Source organism: Numida meleagris, chromosome 5 (assembly GCF_002078875.1).
Source record: "Numida meleagris isolate 19003 breed g44 Domestic line chromosome 5, NumMel1.0, whole genome shotgun sequence".
NCBI classification, from domain to species: domain Eukaryota; kingdom Metazoa; phylum Chordata; class Aves; order Galliformes; family Numididae; genus Numida; species Numida meleagris.
In genome coordinates this window covers 48,839,242-48,860,530 of record NC_034413.1, presented here as the reverse complement: position 1 = coordinate 48,860,530, position 21,289 = coordinate 48,839,242, and the positions used below count along the sequence as shown (strand labels likewise).

General features: G+C 39.4%; 1 protein-coding gene across 4 annotated transcripts in view; it reads right to left on the bottom strand.

Annotated features, from left to right (window-relative positions):
• ZNF385B (zinc finger protein 385B) overlaps positions 1 to 21,289 on the bottom strand; it is a 126,661-nt gene that overhangs the window by 74,374 nt on the left and 30,998 nt on the right. The gene's annotated exons all lie outside the window — the stretch shown is intronic.

Sequence of the window (21,289 nt, the reverse complement as noted above, 5' to 3'; positions counted from 1 at the left end):
CCCACCCACCTGACAGCCACTACTTGGCAACGCGTCCCCTTTCCTGACACCCCAAAGGCAGCAGGAACACAAATCCTGCTCCCAGAGACTGCAGCCTGATCCTTTCCCAGCAACAGGAGCAGCACTGGCTCCTCAATCTTCTGCCTCATGAAGTCTGAGGACTGACTTGCCCCTTCCCATGATGTACAAGATAACAGTCAGGAGGAAGTATTTTAGAAAGGGAGTAGGTGATAGGAGATAATGAGGAGAAAGACTGCAAAAAAGGCATTGCTTTCTCTTTCACCAGATATCCCTGATGAAAGACATCTGCATACCCTTTTCCATCATTATGCTGTCTCTGTGCTCCATGCCTTGTTCCTCACAGCCCTGACACCCACTCCCTGCCCTCCCAACTTTCAGAGCCTCCTGCAAACCCACAGCTTTCACCAGCCCTGCCCCTGTGCCAGAACGCATGCTGCTGACACCAGGAAGAACACTTCACACTGGGGATTATCATCCTTTATTTGCATTGGACAAAATCTGCTTTCGCTAAGAAGCCTTGAGCTGACTTTGGAGCTCAGAGAATTAAATGTTAATATATGAAAGAACATGCAGACTCTGACAGCAGTGGTTTGTTTCTTTAGCTTGGGAGTTTCCAGATGAGTGAGAACCTTCTGTTGACAAACTGAATTAGAAACATTGATCCTAGTTTTACAAATTCTCTGATCTACAGCAAAGATGTTTAAAGTAGAAATCAAATTCAGAAATAACATTGCTTTTTAGTTCTTTAGAGCTGATACTTTTCTATTACTTGAGGGAGAAGAAGAGAGACAGTGGGGAAATGAATTGTTATTACAGTTGTTTAACTTCATCTCAGACACCTGTCTGCAATCCTAAGTTCTAAGGGACCCAAAAATGATCACAACAACAAAGAAGAATGAAAACTTAAGAGTGAATTCATCAAAAAGAGGGCAAGACTGAACTTTCCACATGCTGCTGGCCCACTCTCAGGAGTTTCATTGCTCCAACCTTGGTTTTGCCTAAGCAGGTCCTGTTCCAGTTAGAGAGAGATTGCACAGCCCACACAAGTTATCTTGGCAGATAGTAGGCAAGAAGGGAATTTGTTTAGAGGAATCACCAACCCAACAATAGCATGTGTTATCCCTTTTGGGAGGGCACCCAGAGGGGTCTGCAGAGGACCCCTGCAGAGGATTTGGGCATCACCCCCCAGCGCCGCAGCAGTTGCTAGATCCCAAGGAGCTGAAGCCAATGAGCTGGCTTAGAGCTCCAGGCAGGAAAATGGAGTCCAGCACATTGCTCCTGACAAGTCGCCAAGCCCAGCTCCACATTTCTTAAGTTAGTGATGCAGGTAAAGAATTAATTCACCAACAAAATGATGTAGTTTCTGGTCCTTGTACACCTGAATCCAAGCCTGAATGGAAGAGAAAGAAGTTCACACACTATGGAACAAGGTGAAATTCAAAAGAGAAAAAAAAAGGAGACAACTTTCTCAGACAAAGTGTGAGTTTTGCTTTCACATCAGGAATGACAACTAAATTTGAAAAAAACAGAAAATTAATGCTCTGAGATAAATTAGAGACAGCTGTCTTTGAGTGGTAGAGTTTGTCTAAGATTTCAGCTCCTATATTTCTTTATTAAATATATTTAAAAAAAGAAAGACAGTAACTGGGCGACCTTGGGGTGTGGGAGTAGAGAACTCAGACTACTTGAGTGCAGAGAAAGAAAAGCATTTAAGACAACACAAGTGGAGTTCAAATGTGTAAAGTATCAGAAAGGATCCAAACAAGTAAGGAAACGAAGAATAGTGCAGAAAATGGCAAACACACGAAGATAATTGAGAAATTTCCAGCAATAAAGACAAAAAGGACAGACTTCACCTATGTATCTTGCTGGGTTAGTACTTCCTCACTGTGCCTTACTAAGTGAAATGAATTCCTCCTCAGTGTGAGGGTACACTGACCTGGGAAGCCTTTCCCTTGGAGGTTCTGGCAGCAGGGAGCTACACTGCTGCTCAGAGCCATGGGGTTGGGCAGAGCTTGGTACAGCTGTTAGACCATCCACATAATGGCCTTGCAGCAGCTCACATTAAGAAACTCTGCTGCCCTTCCAGTAAGTCCATTTCTCATCCTTTTATTTCTCACGGTGGTGACAAGTATTCCAGACGCAATTTATTAGGACTTTGTGTTTTTTCTCAGAGGTCAGCATCAAGCAATGGATTAATGTTCCTGGTTTCTTACGGTATGACAGTATCAAGAGAGTTTTTAGAATTCTTTTGAAAGGTCTTAAAATTCTCCCTGGATTTGTATTCATAATTGGCAGTATTATATAATTTTTAAGTACTGGATGACTCACAATTGGATATACAATACTGACTTTATAATAACTTTTTTATGCTTCTTAATATTTTTTACTCTTTCATTGCTCTAAGGGTTTAGGATTTCAATCCCTGATGTTTGGGTTTAAAAGTAGGAATTCCTCTCTTTCATGTAGAAGTCTTTCCTTTGTTTAATTTTAAAAAGCAAAGACAGTGCTAAGATAATTTTTGTTAGAGTTGCATAACTACCTCTCAAAGCACTCCTCAAATAGCTGTAACAGAAGGATTTTCCAAATCTTACAACTAGCCCTCCAACTAAGAGGCAAAATAAATCCCTGTGCTTACAGACTCAGCATGTTAAATGTGGATGAATAATTTCTATGTAGACCAACTATTAGGGTTTTTTTTTTTGTTTGCTCTGTGGTTAGTTTTTTATGTAATTAGCAGACTCTCCCATTCCCCAAAACCTGATTGTTCCTTTTAACTCAAAGAACTATAGAACTATCAAAGAACCTTGTAACATGTCTTTGAAATATTAGGGCTATTAATATACTACAGTGATTTAGAAGAAGCAAGTAAGTCTTCATTTTTAATTTAATTGGATTCCTGGATATGAAAAAAACAAACCTGCTACTCTGTTATTTTTGTTTGCTTGTTCATTTCACTATTATTAAGTTGTAATAGGATCCTAGCCCTTTCATTATCTCACACCATGTATCAATGTTCAAACTTGAACATGAATTCAAAAAGTAAAGTGACACTGTTATTAATGTCCCACCAGCAGACAGCTAAAAGAGGAAGCTGACACCCCTTACAGCTGCTCGAAGCGAGCATTTGGCTTAAAGAACTTTCATGTAATCTAAGAAGTATTCAAAGCACCATATATGCACAGAGTATGCCACTAAAAGTAATTGCAAGGTTACTGTATCCAAAAAGCCATCAATAAGGGAGTGGCAGAACACCATGTGCCATGTTTTTGAGCCCAGCAACCAGGACAGGAACCATCATCTAACTCTATCGCAGGGAAAGCCGTATTCGAAAGGCATTCATGAGTTTCCTAAATATTCTAAAATGTCTAACATCTCAGACAATTTTGAAATGCAAAATTTTAATTATGTTAGTATGCCCCTTAAACACAACAACAGAGCACTGTTTCTACTGCTACTTCTAGCATTAATTTGGAAGAAAATTAGCATATGTAGTGTAGTGTACTGCAGCACAAATGTTTGAAGAGGAAATACCATAAGCAAAGAATGTTCCTTAGTTTGCTACTCTGGGACATGATTATGGGTGATGAGATGGAAGAAAGAAATGAATAGTATTCCTAAGGATGAATGCTGGGAAAACTAGCAGGACCACCTGTCCAATAAAGCAAAAGGAGAGCAGCCCATGAGAAAGGCAGGCTTAGTTCTTCCACAAAAAAGATCAGAAAATAATGAAGATGGTGAGTGTAGCCTGTTTTCAGGTGTTCTGAAAGCAGTTTCATTCGTGTTTCGGTATTATGTGTAGTATTAAGCTATCAAAAGTATTTTTAATGTGATAGTTACCATAATTTTAAAAATTTAAAGAGCATAGAGTCATGAAGTAACCTTGTAGTCTTTAAAATTGCTGAATTTAAAGAATATCATTTACTATTGATTGCATCCAGTGAAAAGCTGATCAGTTTTGTTCTACAGCTGGAGTTGTACTTAATCAGAAACCACTCATCACTCCTGGTGGCCTTCTTTGCACTCAAGATACAGAAACAAATGGAAAGTGTCCTTCCTTTTAAATTTCACTTTATTTTTTTTTAATCTTTCATTTAAATCAGACAAAAAGCGTACCTCGTGGATTTCTGAGCCTACTTCATAGAATCATGGAATTAGCTAGGTTGGAAAAGACCTACAAGATCATCCAGTCCAACCATCCACCTACCACCAATAACCCCACTAAACCATGTCTCTCAACACAACATCTAAACGCTGCTTGAACACCTCCAGGGACGGTGACTCAACCACCTCCCTGGGCAGCCCATTCCAGCACCTGACCACTCTTCCAGAAAAGTAGTATTTCCTGATGTCCAGCCTAAATCTCCCCTGGTGCAACTTGAGGCCATTCCCCCTTGTCCTGTCACTAGTTACAAGAGAGAAGAGGCCGACCCCCAGCTCACTACAACCTCCCTTCAGGTAGTTATAGAGAGCAATAAGGTCTCCCCTGAGCCTCCTCTTCTCCACACTGAACAACCCCAGCTCCCTCAGCCGCTCCTCATAAGGCCTGTGCTCCAGACCCCTCACCAGCTTCATCGCCCTCCTCTGAACACGTTCCAGGGCCTCAGTGTCTCTCCTGCAGTGAGGGGCCCCAAACTGGACACAGTACTCGAGGTGAGGCCTCACCAGGACTGAATACAGAGGGACAATGATTTCCTTACTCCTACTGGCAACACTATTTCTGATACAAGCCAGGATGCCATTGGCCTTCTTGGCCACCTGGGCACACTGCTGGCTCATGCTCAGCCGAGCATCGACCACTACCCCCAGGTCTGTTTCCTCTACACAGTCTTCCAGCCACTCTGCCCCAAGCCTGTAGCGTTGCCTAGGGTTGTTGAGGCCCAAGTGCAGGACCCGGCACTTGGTCTTGTTGAACTTCATCCCATCGGCTTCAGCCCAGAGATCCAGCCTGTCCAGATCCCTCTGTAGGGCCTTGCTACCCCCAGGCAGATTGACACTTCCAGCCAGCTTGGTGTCATCTGCAAACTTACTGAGGGTGCTCTCAATGCCCTCATACTTCTGTTCTCACCAATGCTTGCATCCATGAGATTTTTCACTAGTGTCACGGGATTTCCTCCAGTGAAACAAAGAAACAAAACAGCAAAAACCTGAATGCACCAGTCAGAACACCGTTCCAGGTGAAGCCAACGTCCCACACCAGACTGATCTCCAGAACAAGCACCTGATAGGCCACAGGGAATCTGATCAGCCTTCTGTTTTAAAGCACTTCAGAAATGCAATACATAGCTTCAGAGTCCAACTCTTCATTCCACTGCAGTGAGCAGCAGAATTTCCAACAAAACCAGAATTAGAAGCTAACAGTTTCTTGGTAATGAATAATATTGCAGAAACATCTTGTGGAACTCAGTGGCTTAACTTCATAGCCTGCCACATAGTTTAAACTATAAGGAGGCTGGTAAAAAGGGATGGACACTATGCTCTTCATCTCCAAATACATCCTGTACCTTTTACTGTTTGAACAGCTACTCTGTCAGTGACATAAAAGTCCCACAGGCACAGAAATTACTTTTTTCAGTAAAACCATAAGATTGAATCTCTAGCTTTATTCCTCAAACTTTTTAAAAGCTTTGAACACTTTGAATTAGTCTCCTTTTATGACTACAGTGTCCTTAGTTTCCTATAGCTCTAAGCACGCCTGGAGTCAAGTCTCTCTTCGCACCTTCAGTGGTATCCCTACTCCACTCTTGGCTGTATCTGTGGTTTTTTCCCAGCAGCCCCAGTGCTCCTCTAATGTTCCCCCTACACATTCTGACATTTTTGCCTTCCCTCAACTTCAAGCAGCACAGTTTAAAAAAAATTGGTTGCAAAGGGATGATTCGCACGAAATACATATTTACTCATGTAGATTTTCTTGTTAGTCCCAGACACTGATTCACCCTTACTCACAGGGTAACTAAGTTGAACACTAAATTGTAAAGTACATATCCCAGACACACTAACAAATCTCCTATTTATAAAGAAACACTTTACCAAGTTTCCTTTAGTTCTAGAATTTTGGGACTACCTGAGTCAGGCCTCTGAATTAAAGTAAATGAAGCTTCTTTGTTTTGTAAGAACATGGGAAGGGAGACAACAATAAATTTATGAAAAACTTTATCTCTGGACATTTTTCTTCATGACAAATTCCTGAATTCTTATGAGATTTTGTTGTTTATTTCTTTTGGACTCATAGACTTCTTTTTGTAAGTGATTAAATCTTTAAAGTTCCTACATCAATATCTTATAGCTAAATTAATATTCGTCCATCAAAAGGGACAAAGTAATCTTTGTGGTCAGCCCCAATTTTTCTATGATTTACTCATACATGCAGTACTTTGGCTCTGTATCAGGACATAACTCACACAGACTGTAGGGCTGCTTTGCTACTAACTGTCACGTCAGGAGGTTGGCAGTAGTCTTTCAAAGAACTTTTCAGAACTATTTTTAGACCTATTACTGACATCTCTACCTAAGTTTCAGCTGTGCCACCACGACATGGTGACAAACATTAATGACAAACAATATATGGTAACTCAAGTCAATAAAGAGCAGCTGCTGATATCTACAAACGGATAGTCTTCTACATAATATTCATGAAATGTTTGAAAATGGCCACAACCTTACCATGTATGGTTTAGAACAACTTAATTATAATACCTGTTTGATATTACTAAAGAATTCCATACTATTGTATTACATTTCATCAATACATTCATGTATTACATTACATCATTTCATTTCACAGCCCAATCAAAAGACACGTATTGGCTCAGTGCAAAAATAAGTACCTCTCACCGAGCTTTTCCAGACTGCCAGTCCCTTGAATAAGCTACAGCAGTCACAATCTCTTCCAGTATCATCGAAGCAAAGAGGCTAAAGTGCAATATTCATAAAACAGAACTTGGCTTGGATCAGCAAGAAGCAAAGTGGTTCAACTCTGCAGAGCTTGCAGAGACAGGCCTTCTGATACATGTCAGTAAGAACAACTTGCCTGAAAACACTGTATGACTATCCCTAAGTGATCAGGAACAATGTCTAAGTAATTTAAACCTCTAGAGTCTAAAATATTCATAACTCTATTTCAGCAATAATACGTTATATACAAGGATTTATTGTATTTTTTTTTATTTACAACACTGAATAAAAACCAAAGCATTCTAAACTGAGTGCTAATATAGAAGTTGTTGGGGATTTTTTTGGTAGGGAGAGGAGCAGGGCACATTACTTTGGTATGTTGCTTTGTCTTTTCTCAATTAACGTAATCTACAAGCTTAGGACAGCCACTATCCAAGTTAAGCAACATGGTGGTTTTGTGTAATATCAAAATGTATGACAGTATGCTTTCATGGGCAAGAATAAGAAATACAGGTAATGAGGAGCAAATTATAATGAGATGAACTTTGGCATTCTTTTATGTAGAGCAAGAGCCTTGACATTTAACAATACATGTATTGTTGTAGAATCACAAAGAGAAAGAGTTCAAAAAGAAATCTTATTTCTCCATTCCGAAAGCTCTCTTTCTTCAAGTTCCCAATAAAATTCAGAAAGAACAATCTGATTTTTTAGTCATCACCTTCAGTTTAGAACAAAGCACCGCAAGCAGAGGAAAAAAAAATAAAAAAATACTTAGAGTATAATTTAACTAAACATGAAAACTTCAGTATACTTTGTCTTGTTTACTAGTACCACACAAGCACATCCATACAAACGTGATGCTAAACAAGAAAGCAATACCAAACAGAGCTCTGCATAGACATGAAGATCTGAATTGGCCAATTGGTAGTTTTTGAAAATAACAAAGAAAGTACCTTGTAAATGCTGGTGAGATGCCTCATATCCTAAAGACAAGTGCATTTATCACTGTTATATCAATTACTGCCTCTTCAAGTGAAGGAATCTGCTTTATCAGAGAACATTAGACATTGGATTGGATCTGTGCCCAGAGAGTTCTCTGTGTAGCACTGCCCTTTGAAAAGTGCAAGTCTGAGTTTAATTTCTCATTTGTAATAGCCATTAAGAAAACCACCAAATAAAACAGATTTCAATTGTAAAGACTAGAAAATTAAATTGGGTTTAAGCTGAACTTCACTCTCTGGCTTATATAACTACAGTAGGCAACACATTTAGAGTAACTAGAGGGGTGGGAGGGTAATTTTTATCATAAGATCATGTTTTTCAGTAGTCTGTAGTCAGTCCATTAGTTTTAACTCTCTTAGAAAGCAACTATTATAAATACACCAGAGGGCATATATGAAGAAAAACTGATAGACATCACCCAGTTAAGATTACCTGATAATGTCCACTGTGAAGGATTCTTAACCCTTTTGGGGGAACTTTTCATATTTCTGTTGACAATCAAGATTTGGAAGAATCTCCTAAGCTTGTCCACTTGATCTTTAATATACTGACATCACTTCTCTCTCGTACTCTTTCTTTGCACATAGCACATGCTGTTGGCAATCATTTCTACCTACAGAATTGAGGGAACAACAACATTTTTCAGTCTTCACAATAAGGATGTTGGAAAAAAGAGGAACCAAGACAGGTTTAGCTTCCTCATACGAGTTCCTGGATTCAGAAACTTTCCAAATCAAAAGGAAAATTTCAGCTGATTTTGTCAGCTAATATTATTTGCCTTGCAACTCAGTAACTAGAAATAATATACTGACTCTTGTCCCTTCTTGCCCCTTTCTGGCTGCTCTGAGATCAGCTGTATTCTTGCTTCCCCTTGCCTACCTGCCAGCATTAAGGTAGAACGTACCCCCAAATGCACTCAGCACCAACAGAAATAAACATCACAACGAAGGACTATAGGGAGCTATAAGTGTATCACATAGAAAGAAACTAACTATGCCAAGGAAAGCCATACATACCAGGATGAGATTTTTGCTCGACTAAGCTACAGATTCTCACAAAAATGCCAATGAAAGGTCTGACCAAAATCTCAGGAATTAAAACAGGAGGAATCTGTTCCAAATATAGTTCCAAACAATCCCTTGTTTTAGTTGCACAACTTCAAATCTCAGCTAACAAGGTACTGCAGAATTCAGTCCAAACCCATCCCTAACCATAACCATCTTTAACTAAAAGGAAAGTTGCTGTTCTCACAGATCCTACTTTTTTACCAGTTAAACCAAGTTTTGTAGGAGAGAGGACTGCTTGTCTTTGTGTCCACTACTCCATTGATTGTAGTGTAAATATCAGGCTTCCTGCTTGTGGAGAAACTACTGCAAAGCTTCTTTCAGTTCTGTTTGCACATTTCAAACCTGTGCGTGGTTCAGAACAGGGAAGTTTATGTAACGTTCCAGAGAAACTGCAGTACATCATGGCTCATTTTAATTCAGGTATGAATACATGACACAGATGAATTCACAAAACGCTCCTTTCATCTGAAATTTAAGTAGTAACCCTTTTTCCCCTGTAGATTTAAGCTGCTTTAAGTGATGAAATTATTATATTTTCCTGCTTCTTTAAAGCAGTACTGGATAGAAACAGCTTAGGATGAATCCGGAATTTATTCAAAAGAGAGCACACCATCAGCTATAAGGATATTTGAGTAAGTCACTCCAAAAGATCTCAATGTTCTCTACAACTACAGAATGCAACGATTTTAAAGTTTGCTGGAAGCACTTCAGCATTACAGCACATAAAAACATCTTTTCCCCAAAGGCCAAATTTTCGAGTACTGAACAGAACTAAATATCTGCTTGCAGAAATCAAGAAATCAGTTCATGCATCTGGGATATTCACCTATCTAAATACAAACTTATAAAACAATTTTTATGTCCATGCTGCCCACCACCAGTGCCCACGCTGAACATCTTCCTTAGTAATAATGCTGGTTTTATCACACAGAAAGAACTATTTACATTACTTGTAGGAGGGAAAGTGATAGTGGAGTACCTCTGTACTTCTGGATTGCACTTGCTATCCAGACACCCATCAGAAGCTCACAGCCCAGTTCAAATGCCCTTTTCCGCTCCCACCACTGCTTCTTGCCCCTATGGCTCTGAGCCCCGTGCCTGCTCCCCTGGAAGCTGGGTCAGAGCATCTCTGCCACCAGCAAGGGTTGGAAGTATTCCCTCATCTGGCAACATTCATCGTGCTCAACCTTTGCCAAAATTCAGATTATTTACAGTACAGGAGTTTCCAAGTACAGGAGTTTTCCACGCTGCCTTTGCAGCCCTGAAGCACCTGCAAAAACGCAACTAATTTTGCTGAAATCTGTACAATTTATCTGGACTAAGCTAAATACTACACCAATCATAAACCATTAAAAATATTTCCAGAGGACGTTTGCTTGTTTTTAGAATGTTAAAACAAGGTGACAACAAAAAATGATGGTAAATGGATGATGTATCTTTTGGTAAAGAAAGAAATAAAATATGTTCTTCTATAAACAACAAAAGGTGATGAAACTGAATTTGTCACAGCCAAAGGACAGTCACACAGAGCAGTAGCTGTTTTATAACATTCAATTCACAGCAAATGAGCATTTTGTCAATATTTATTTTGACATCTGAAAAAAAATTACCAATGACATTCCTCTAGACAAGGTTGCCTTGTACAAAATAAAAGTGTTTTCTACAAGCTAGTCTCCTAACTACAAGCAGGACTTTGAGGAGAGCATTTATCTGCTTTCAACCTAACAAGACATCCTAAGAAGAACCTTCTGAAAGCACCATGCACATTTTTAACACTGCTGCTAAGCAGTGCAGTGAAACCTGTGATGCATTAACATTTCATAAGCTTACCACCAATCGTTCTTTCAAGTACACAAGAATGCATTCCCTATTTCAAATGTTATTACTATATAATAGTTTCAACAAGCATAAATAACACAGCATCAGTCAACAGGATTTAGCAGCATAATGCTAAAAGTAAATTTAAGACATTCAAAAATCAAGCATTAAATTTTTTAGAGTCAACTATCAGCATGCTCACAAGGAAGAAACAAATTCATTTCAATATTTAAGAAATACATTCTTCCAGTGGGCTTGCTAACAAGAATTTTCATTTATAGCTTTCCTTCAGAAAATGTCATGATTACCATCTGAACAGGGAGAAAAAAGAGAGAAAGTTCAAATGCTGATTTTGGCATTTGTAGTTTTTTGATGTAGTTTACCTAACGATAAAAAAGTATCTAGAAAAATAGATCACAGGCACTCACAAGCTAGTATTTCCTAATTCAAGTGCTCAGCTCCTAAACTATAGCAAACAATTACAGCTTTCACTAATGCACTGCTATTAAAAATAAATCAGCAAAAGACTCCATGTGTTTCTCCTTCCATACGGCTGGAGCAAGCATACAGAGTACTATTATGCAGCTAGGTGAGAGACAGATTTCAACCTCCGCATGGAATTACTTACCCAGAAGCATGTTTCTCATCTGCAGTTAGTTCTGCAGAATAGAAAGCTCTGCACAATAGATCTAGCAAAGGGGACGTTCCTGCAAACTCCTATTTGACTCTGTTCGAGTAGGGCTTGAATTTGAGTTGCTGAGAAGTACGCCTTGCTCCATAAAGCTGCTGGAATATTTTACTTCACTCTCATTGGTGAATGACACCTCTTCAGACTACACCAAAGTGAAGCAGAGACATCGCTAGCTGGTGCCACCTTGATTTGGGGTAACAAAATCACAGGAAAAAAAAAAAAAGCAAGTAGTCCCTACAATGAAACTTTGAAGTGATGCTTTTTAGTTCAGCTGTCCTGAAATTGGTTTTAGCTAATTGCCTATCTTTGAGCAAGGCAAAAAAAAAAAAAAACTCTCTGGAGAACTCCTGCATTACACAGGGTGTTTTGTTACACACAAATAAGTATATAAATGGTAGGCTAAGTTCAAGTTCTGCAGAAGTGAACGACTGATTTTCCTTTCCACTGGACCTGATTACATTAGCTGAATTTGTCTCATTAGAGACAAATTAGTCTCACACCCTTTAAAGAAATACCAGCAGTGAGCAGGTTTGGAATTCTTTAAATCTGGAATGAAATACCTCAAAAATTACCTCCAACACTAATTTGAACGTGGAATACAAGTGCTTAGAATGCTACTGCTACCACAGTACTTACTGTCTACTGACACCCATGACAGACTGGTTCCACACAGTCACAATCAGCTTCTGCTGTGAAGAGAAGTTTCTTCTCACTGCAAAAGCCAAAGACTTTTGAGTCATCTGAAAGCTGAGACTCGAATCATAAATTCCTAATGGAAGGAGGTGTCCCTGTTCTGGATCTCCTCGCCTCGGGATGTGCCAGTACACTCAATACAACTGAGGTTTGTGTAGAACTTCTGACACCTCAGAAGAATTTTACCAAGACCATCTCAGTAAACGTGCTTGATAGAAATAATCTTATCAAAACAAACACACACACACACCACCAAGAAATCCAAGAGCATCAGGAAAAGATCTTTAACTGCACTAATTTGCATCACATAACGTCAGACAATTCCTCATGGACAAATGGAGAATTATGAAACAAGATTTGTATACAGCTCTTTTACCTTAGTGTTTTACCTTAGATGTAGGTAGATAAGATTTACTTGATATCCTCATTTGGTTTTAGAAAAGTTGAAGGATGGGAGAAGAGGAAGAATAGGATTTTTAAAAGCATACCAGTTGGAACAAATTTCCTCAAACCTAGAAACACTAGAGAAAACCTTTCTGAACAGATTAATATGTATGCAGTCCTTCATAAAATGTTGTTCCAGTGATGATGGCCTTCTCTAGGGTGGGACTATTGGTTGCTCAAAGCAGCACACATGAAACTTCAGCCTAAACTTCTTAGCTTTTTCTACATTCTCCCACTCCCCATCCTCTCTACTAAAAAAGACATTACTTCAATAATAACCTGCCAACATGACTTGGCAGCAACTACTCGATTTTGTTACACATCCTGAAATATTTGGTACTCTTGTTAAGAGTCCTTTCCTATTTTTTTTTTATTTTTTTTTTAAACACGAGGAAGGGCATTACTAGCAGTAACGATCACAGAAAAACAGTGGAAAAAATGAATCAGTTCTGACATAAAAAAAGACAAATAAAAACGAAACCCAATTAAAAATAAACCCCTTCTGATTTTTAAGCAAATCTTGTGATCTTGGAAGATGTGACTCATTCTCGTTGTGCACTTGGGATTGGCAGCACCAAACCTCTATGAAATTTTATGCGGATTTTATATAGACTCAGATGACTTAGCAAGATGACCAGTATTCCCAAGTAAATACTACATTCTCTCATGCTAACAATAATACTACTTCTTGTATTTTCCGTGAAGTTTGGAGGCTTTAAAAAAAAAATAGAAAAATTTACACTGTAAACCACAGAAGTGTTTCATATGTTCTGTAAGCATGCAGTATATTTGTGCATTATAGTTAGACAAAATGGCAAGGGCTACATGGCCCTGAACCAGCAGGCATGCTTCCTCCACTCCTTCCACTTGTTCAGTGACTGTAATGTCTCCTTCTTGGCAACGGTTGATAGTTTCTTGTGAACAACAGTACAATCCACTTGTACTCTCAGGTTTGACCACGTAGTGACCATGGTGCACTGTAGTCCTTCTCTGTTTACATCAACAGCACACCACAGCTTGCCCCATAGAAGACCAGTCTTTATTTGCAGATGACGTTCTCATGACTCACTAACCACACTTTCAGAGCTTTAGCCTGCCCTCTAGCTCACATTAACCAAGCAATTTCCAGAACACAGATGGTCAGAATTTTAACCCCAAATCTTCTTTTCATTTAAAACTAACGTTAACACACTTCCAGTAGGGCCCACTGTCCCAAGACTGTGGAGGTGTCTGGATTATTTCTGTGCCTGAGCCCCTTCAGAAGTATGCAATCAGTGCTGGTTCAGCCACAGGTCCTCCATATTCCCAGCCTGCCAGCCTCCTGGGCTGCAGGCATGCAAAGTGCTTATGCGAGCCCAGCAGAGAGGATGAGGTGAGGAGAAAGGTCAGAGGCGAACACTGTCCTTCCAAGCAGCAGCTTGGAGTGGTCATGCAGCTGCTGCATTATAGATGGTTCTAAAGAGCTAAGGAAGCAACAAAGGCTAGAAAAGATGCTGAAAGAGAGAAATAGGGAAATGCAGAGGAGAAAGGTTAGGGGAAAAAAAGGGGCATAAAAAAATCACAGTATATTATGTGAGAGAAGAATGGAATGAAAGGCAAGGCGAAACATTATTATAAGATGGTGAAAGGCAGAGGGGCAGAGCTGAAAGTAAAGCAAAACCGTTAGGGACAAATGAAATATAAAAGGTAAAGAACAAAGGAAAATGAAATGTGACAAAAATGAACGCATTTTTTTCCCATCTAGCTAGCAGGTGATGACCTTCCAGAAGATAACATAGTACAACACTCACTGCAACCTGGTACCTGCTACCAGGAACCTCGTTAAGGTAAAGGGAGGGTGCAAGAACACACACACAGAGACTGCAGAGCAGCAAGCAGATAAGCAGCTGTTGAGCAGCTGAGGGTGAGTGCACTCAGGCCTTGCTCACAAGCAGCTCCCACAGCCCATGAATGAGGAGCTGACAAGACAGCTCAACTGATAAGCTCCTCCAGTGGTGTCCTTTTTATCAAAGTTAATGTTTAAATTTCCACACATACCCTGCATTTTCTAGGTATCTCTTTCACATCACTACTGAAGAAATGATAGTTTGAGAGCATTCGTAATAGGTTCTCTACTATAGCCCACTAATAAGTTTTAATAACAAAAGTTAGAATCCATCAATACCTATGCAGAACTGATACTGGATTCCCATTCTTCCTACCTCCCAACTCTCAGATTGCTTTGATACAGACAAGTCTCCCTAGCAGGCAGCAACATAACAGGCTTATATTCTGACTGATGCTTAGGGACTATGAGAATTGTACTGTCAGGATGTGACCGAAGAAAAATGAACAATATATGCAAACATTCTTTATTTTCAGCTTGAGCACTAAGCAGCTCAACCTTCCAGAAGTTCAAAATGTAGTACTTATGATTTCCACAGAAATTAACATCAAACTGTAATAACGGCATCCTGCTGTCCAACCCGTAAGAGGCTTCTCCGCGAGACCATGTTAGGATCCTTTAGGCTTAGTCCTTTCCTTTTGTGCATGAACAACTCCTCAGGCTTGTTATACTTGTTCTCAAGGTTGTATCTTCAGTACAACATCTGCTAGTTGCATACAGAAGTGTTGCAGTAGATTTTCACAAAAGAGAAAAATGGTCTATAGCTACTATATGTAGTATCAACTAAAGACAAAATTCAGTACAGTTTTGACTGTACTACTATTGTACTGCTCATCATGATTCTTAATGCTCATCTCTGTCTATCAAACATATTTACATATGTTATACAGAAGAGTGTTACTGTTAAGATCTCAACTAAAATGAATGTCATGAATATCTCAATGAATTTATAATGCTGAATAGATAGATGCAATACTGTAATGCACACTAATGAACTACAAGCACTCTCCAGAGAAGCTGACTTAAACCAGTGGCTAGTATACGAAAAAAAGACCCGTTTTCAATGAAAAACCCCACAACTCTGTGTCTTATAATAAAGGATTCACACCTATAATCCAAATTCCGCTAAGTATAAGATCTGTCAAATCAGCCATGCTTTTTGGATCCTCAAGGCAGGATTCAAAGCCAAGGCAAGGTAGCTTCAATAGGCAACGCTGCAGCCCTGTCCCACGTGCTGGCTGCACTTGAGCGGCATTTTAATCCAGTGCATTTTATGCAATCCCTAAGAGACATCTTAGTTTGAACGAGCAAAACAGAAGTCAGAAGAGCGGTATAATAGCATGACCCTACCATACAGACACGCAGGGACAGGCACAAGATATTGTCAAGCACAGATGAGAATCTGACCTAAGATGTGAGTTTGTAATCATAAGGTTCAGAACAGAGCAGATGTTTGGGGATCACCCCAGTAGGTAATTACTTCACTGCAGTCGGAAAATGAAAATGGAAAACTTACTTTCTGCTGTGGATCATCTGTTATCAAACACTGGACAACAGAAACTTTCACATGCAATACATCAGATCCTTAACCCTTCCTTTTCGCAGTGACCACTGGATTCTGGATTCACCTTCTAGTTCTCCAAGTTTGTTTGCATTAGATTTCTGTGTAATCTTCAGAAAAGTTTAGAACATAAGGAGTTATATTTGAAAATAACAAAGTCTTAAATCATGCGTTTACCTACTCCAGCTTTTGCTTCCAAAATTCAGATATACACTCATCCTAATGTTAATGATGAAGAGTTCATATAATAATGCGACTAAAAGAAAATCACGAAGCTTAACTAGCTGCAAGCAAGCCTAAAAAGTTCCATAAAACATCCCTTGATGATTTTTAATGTTATGTATTACAATAATGCTGAGAGGTGTCAAGTGGCATTAAGCTCTGCCGTACTGAGTGCTGCATGCATAAGCTAAGAAAGAATTCCTGACCTAAAAGATTGCAATGTAAGCAAGCACTACCAAAAAGCATACAGGTGCCAAGTACATCTAGTTTTTTATGTACAGAATTAAAGCATCAGTGAGTTTCCCCACGAACGCCTGTGATATGCTCTGCTATACAATAGCAAATCTTCTCTACTAAGCACGTTCTTTTCTGGTGCTTTTTTAAAAAAAAGTAAAAATAAAAAAAAGACCAATTCAGACATTTTTATTAGGACTGGAAAATAGTTACCCCATCACATCAGATAAACACCAGTGACATTGCTCCTGAAATATAATCAGCATTTTCAGAAAGTGATGATAACATGAAAGAAAGAAAGAAAAAAAAGACAACAAATCAAAAGAACACCAAATAAAACAAAAGGTGTAACAGCGCAATGCCATTTGCAAAGTACTTTGTCGGTGAGGAACAAGTGCTCTCTTGATTGTGGTGCAATTCAGGCTGGGAAACTTTGTTCTTGGAAAAAAAAAAGCATGAATGCTTTCAGGGAAAAAGAAAAGAAGAAAAGAGAGCAGTGGACATGGATTCAGGCCACTAAAAGAACTTCCAACAGCACTGCACTGTGGCATATGGTGATACCAGTAAGAGCTGTTATCTTGCATGCTAGAGGTATTTGACTCTGCTACTGTGAATGCATTGAAAGGAACTTTAAGTACCTTGAGAGGCATTGCCTTTTTAACACCAGAAAACTGAAAACACTGTAAGGGTTCTGGGAGAGGAGCATGCTGATAAAAAGAAATACCAAAAATAAATAAGAATCAATCAGCACGCTTCTGTCTATTGTTAAGGGATAACACTTCAGCAAACCAATCATCAGTGGATCCAGAGAAGGTTGTAGTCACAGAAATGTCAAGATTGATGATAAAAAAAATCAGAAAGGCATTTGCATTGACATGAAAAAGGAAGTTAAAGCCAGGTTGGTTTTTTTTTTGAGCATTTAGTTTGAAAATACATTCAAATCCTGCAAATGACTGTAAGAGGCTTTGGAATTAAAAAAAGGAGAAACATGCATACTGTTTGCAAGGACTAATATGCCAAAAAGTTTAATGTAGTCAGGAAGTATCAAGAAGAACACATCTGGATATATTACAATAAGGAGCGATAGTTTAAACCCTATTAGTCCCACTTTAATTACCGTTTCATACCAATTACTCATCTGTCCCTTTTGTCTCTAGAACGTTTCAAAACAAAATTTTAAACCAGCAGCACTGCAAAGGCAAAAACCAGCTGATGCACTGATTTGTTTCATTTAAATTTTTAAGAAGATAATGGCATATTGATTCATTTGAAGTTCATATTTTTGGCCAGAAGGTCTTTTAAAAAAATAATAATACTCAGAGTGAACAATAACAAAGCTTTGCTCAAATTCGTGCTAGTCATGGCCCACAGTTACCTTCTGATGTTTGAGTGCTGTGTTCTGAGAATAACAACATCCTGATGCAAGAAGAATAAGAAAAGAAATGGAACTGTGCAAAGAACTACCATACCTGATTCGCAGGTTCACTCATTAGGGAAGCTTATTGGAAAACTTATGAGACATTAATGTCTGTTTCTGTTCAAATTTTACCTTCTTTTCTTCTCCAAGTGGAGATCCTCATTTAATGGCAGGGCACAACAGGAAATTTCTACAGATGAAAACACTTCTGATAAAGTACAGGGTGAGAAGGCTGTGCAGTCTCATCATAATTTGGGCTTTTCAGCAGGGTTCAACTATGACACAGTGCAACTCACTCAGCATTTGTGTTAAGCTCTAGTTGTAAAACAGATGCTGAGAAACGCCTCCTGCTTCCAGCAGCTGAGTCGCTTCACTGGCACAAGCTGAGAAACACAATTTCCACCTCTGCTCTTTAAATGTGAAGGGAAATGTCTGTTCTGTGACTGAGTATTGGATCCAGTCTTCTCCCACACAGCCTCTTCAAATTAGAAAGGCACATTCCCCAAGCTCCCTTCTCTTCAGTCCTTCCTCTCTATTTGCCACTTTCTCAGTTTTCCTTCTCTTGGTCTTTCCATTCATAATTTTTTCTGGACAGGTGCAATGCCAGCCTCTTTGTTCATTCTTCTTATACATAGAATCCTTTTCCTTTTTCATGATGTTTTTTCTGGGTTTGCACTGTGCCTCACACTAGAACCCCAATTTGTGCAGTCCACCAGAGCAAGGACACCCACTGCAAGGCTAGCTGGAGTGAATGCACACTGCTGCATCAGCCCAGCCACTCTGCACATCATACAATGGGAGACAGCTGCAAGGAACAGAGCCCCTAGGACAGCAGAATCCACATCGGGATATGCTGGAAGTGGAAAATGTGTCTGAGAAGCAGATTCAGGGCCCTACACTGCAGGGAGGATGCTTTCTGCGCTCAGGGAGCTGAACGCCTGGACATTAGGACAGGGTCTGTTGTAAAGAATTCCCTCTGAAACAGACAGGTGCATGCTACTCTACAAGGAGACCAGTCTCCCCCTGCGCATGGTGGCAAGTAGTAGCTCCTTTTTATTTCAGCTTTAGGTGTGAAAGCCAATTAAAATGCTTAACTGAAATGAGACAGAGTTAATTTCTCTTGGCAGCCAGTCTTCTCTTTCCACAAAGCCATCAAATGATGCACGGGCTTTGCAGAGATGGCATCTGTACCAATGCATCAGAACAAGAAGCAGATTTGTACCTGTTAAAATCCATCCCAAAAGGTTTGCATGTTCACAGATGTGCACGGTTGTTTGAAAGTTTGCAAGACTCCATAAGTATTTATATCTACTACAAATATAAGCATATGCTCCTAAAGCTGTGTATGAACAAGTGTGGGATGTACAGAAGGTTGGCTGAAAATTTCCAAGCTATATTTCCAGGATGGGAGCAGAAAAAAACTCTGCCTCACCTCCAGGAACAGCACCACAGCCCTGGGCTCACAGTCAGACCTCTGTCCCTATGCTTTTGATGGAAGATCCCATTCCATGCTCTGTAGCATTCAAAGCCAATGCTTCTAAAACATCACACAGTTTTTGTGTAAGGTATGGTGCTACCAGCCCAAAATTACAGTGAATCTCAGAGTGATTACTTAATTCTGAAATACTATCTCTGAATCACATCATGTTCAGGAAGCTTTTTGCCTAGAAGGTTATTCTCAGTATATAGATGGCAACCTCTCTTTCCAGTCTGGGTAAAGCACTAATCTCACAACATTAACCTTTAAGCTTCTTATTGATACCTTAGCTACCATTTACCACATGCATTTAGCTATGATGTTTCTGCCAGCAAGTCAGTTTTATCCCTTTGGGACAACCTGCTCACATAGGATCCTTTTCCTTTACCAGAAATATTCACTCAGCTAATCTAAGTTCTGCAGAGACATTTAAAGTACTGGCAGCAGTAAGTAAGGTCATTCCAGACACCTGTTATGAATTTAAGCAACCTAATTTAATTAGTCATCTGAGTTCACCCCATCAGAATGGCTTACATTTTCACTGATTTTCTTAACAGAAATTTGTACGTACTTCAACAGATTAGCACTGCAGTCTGCCACCTCTTTGGCACAGAACCAACACACTGCAATGCATGACAGGACAGATTTACGCCCATAAAAACATAATTGAGCTTTTAATTGTTATGTGGAAAGCACGTAAGTACCACTTTTTTTTTTAAATACTAGACATGCATATTCATTTTTTTTCCCATCTAAATCTCATTCCAATTCCATTATTTCAGTACTGTTACTATCTAAATACAAATATCAGAAGAATAAAGCTGTTTGACTAATATTTTCCTAATCTACTGACCTGTTAAAAGCTATACTGGGCAGAAGGTGGAGCCAGCACCTATCTACAAGCGTGACAGAAGGACATTTAAGCGTTATTTTCACTTGTCATTATATTTGCCCAACAAATTAGGAGTTAAGAGTGCTTCAGCATATGAATTTGGGCCTGAAAACTCACAAGATTCTCCTCTTCCCAGACTTTCTGACTCACGTAGTGACTTCCCATAGCTCAGCCCTGCTCTTCTGGGTTCTGCACTGCTTTACAGCAAGTCCAGGTCACTACGCAGGTGGTTCTGTACTTACCCAGGCTACTCCCCCTGGGTGCAAGAGAGACACAAGCATTCAGAAGTAGGGCTGTACAGAGCAGCCTGAAAGGCTAGGTCACAATACCTCTTTTCGGATGTATGAATAATAGTGAACTGTACTTTATTTAATCTCATTTTCACTTCCTCTTGCAATACACAAAAGTGTCTGTTTTGCCTGGGAATTGATTAACTGAGTAGTTCAGGCTGCTGACTGCACTACAGTTTAAGAGCCTGAACTTAGAGAAGGGCAGTGGGAGAAAGGAGCTCCTCCATTCCCAACCTACACGCACTTATTTAAGCAGAAGTGTATTTGCTATTCTTGCATTTTCTCCTTGTTCTTTACTGAACATATCATATCTTCTTTCACCTTATCAGTTTCAAAAGAAAATTTAACTGGCACCCAGAAGTTAAGCAGACTTAATGGAAGATGAGCAGAAACGGTTGACCTTGGGATTAACTCACTAAGATTTCCCCTTCTCAGTTTCACGCTCTGTAGATAAAAATAACAGCTTTATCTACAATGTTCTTCCAAAAAAATCACTGCTAGTGAGAAATTCATTAACAAAAACTGACTTTGGTTTCTTATTTTAAAAAATGAGATCTCTAGAGAAAGGCTAAAGAAGGACACCCAGGTAAATTAAGTGTTTCAGCTGGTATCTCAAGTCATCATTAAAAGAAGGTATATTTTGTTTGAAAGAAAATAACTACTTCAGGAAGAAGTACAAGA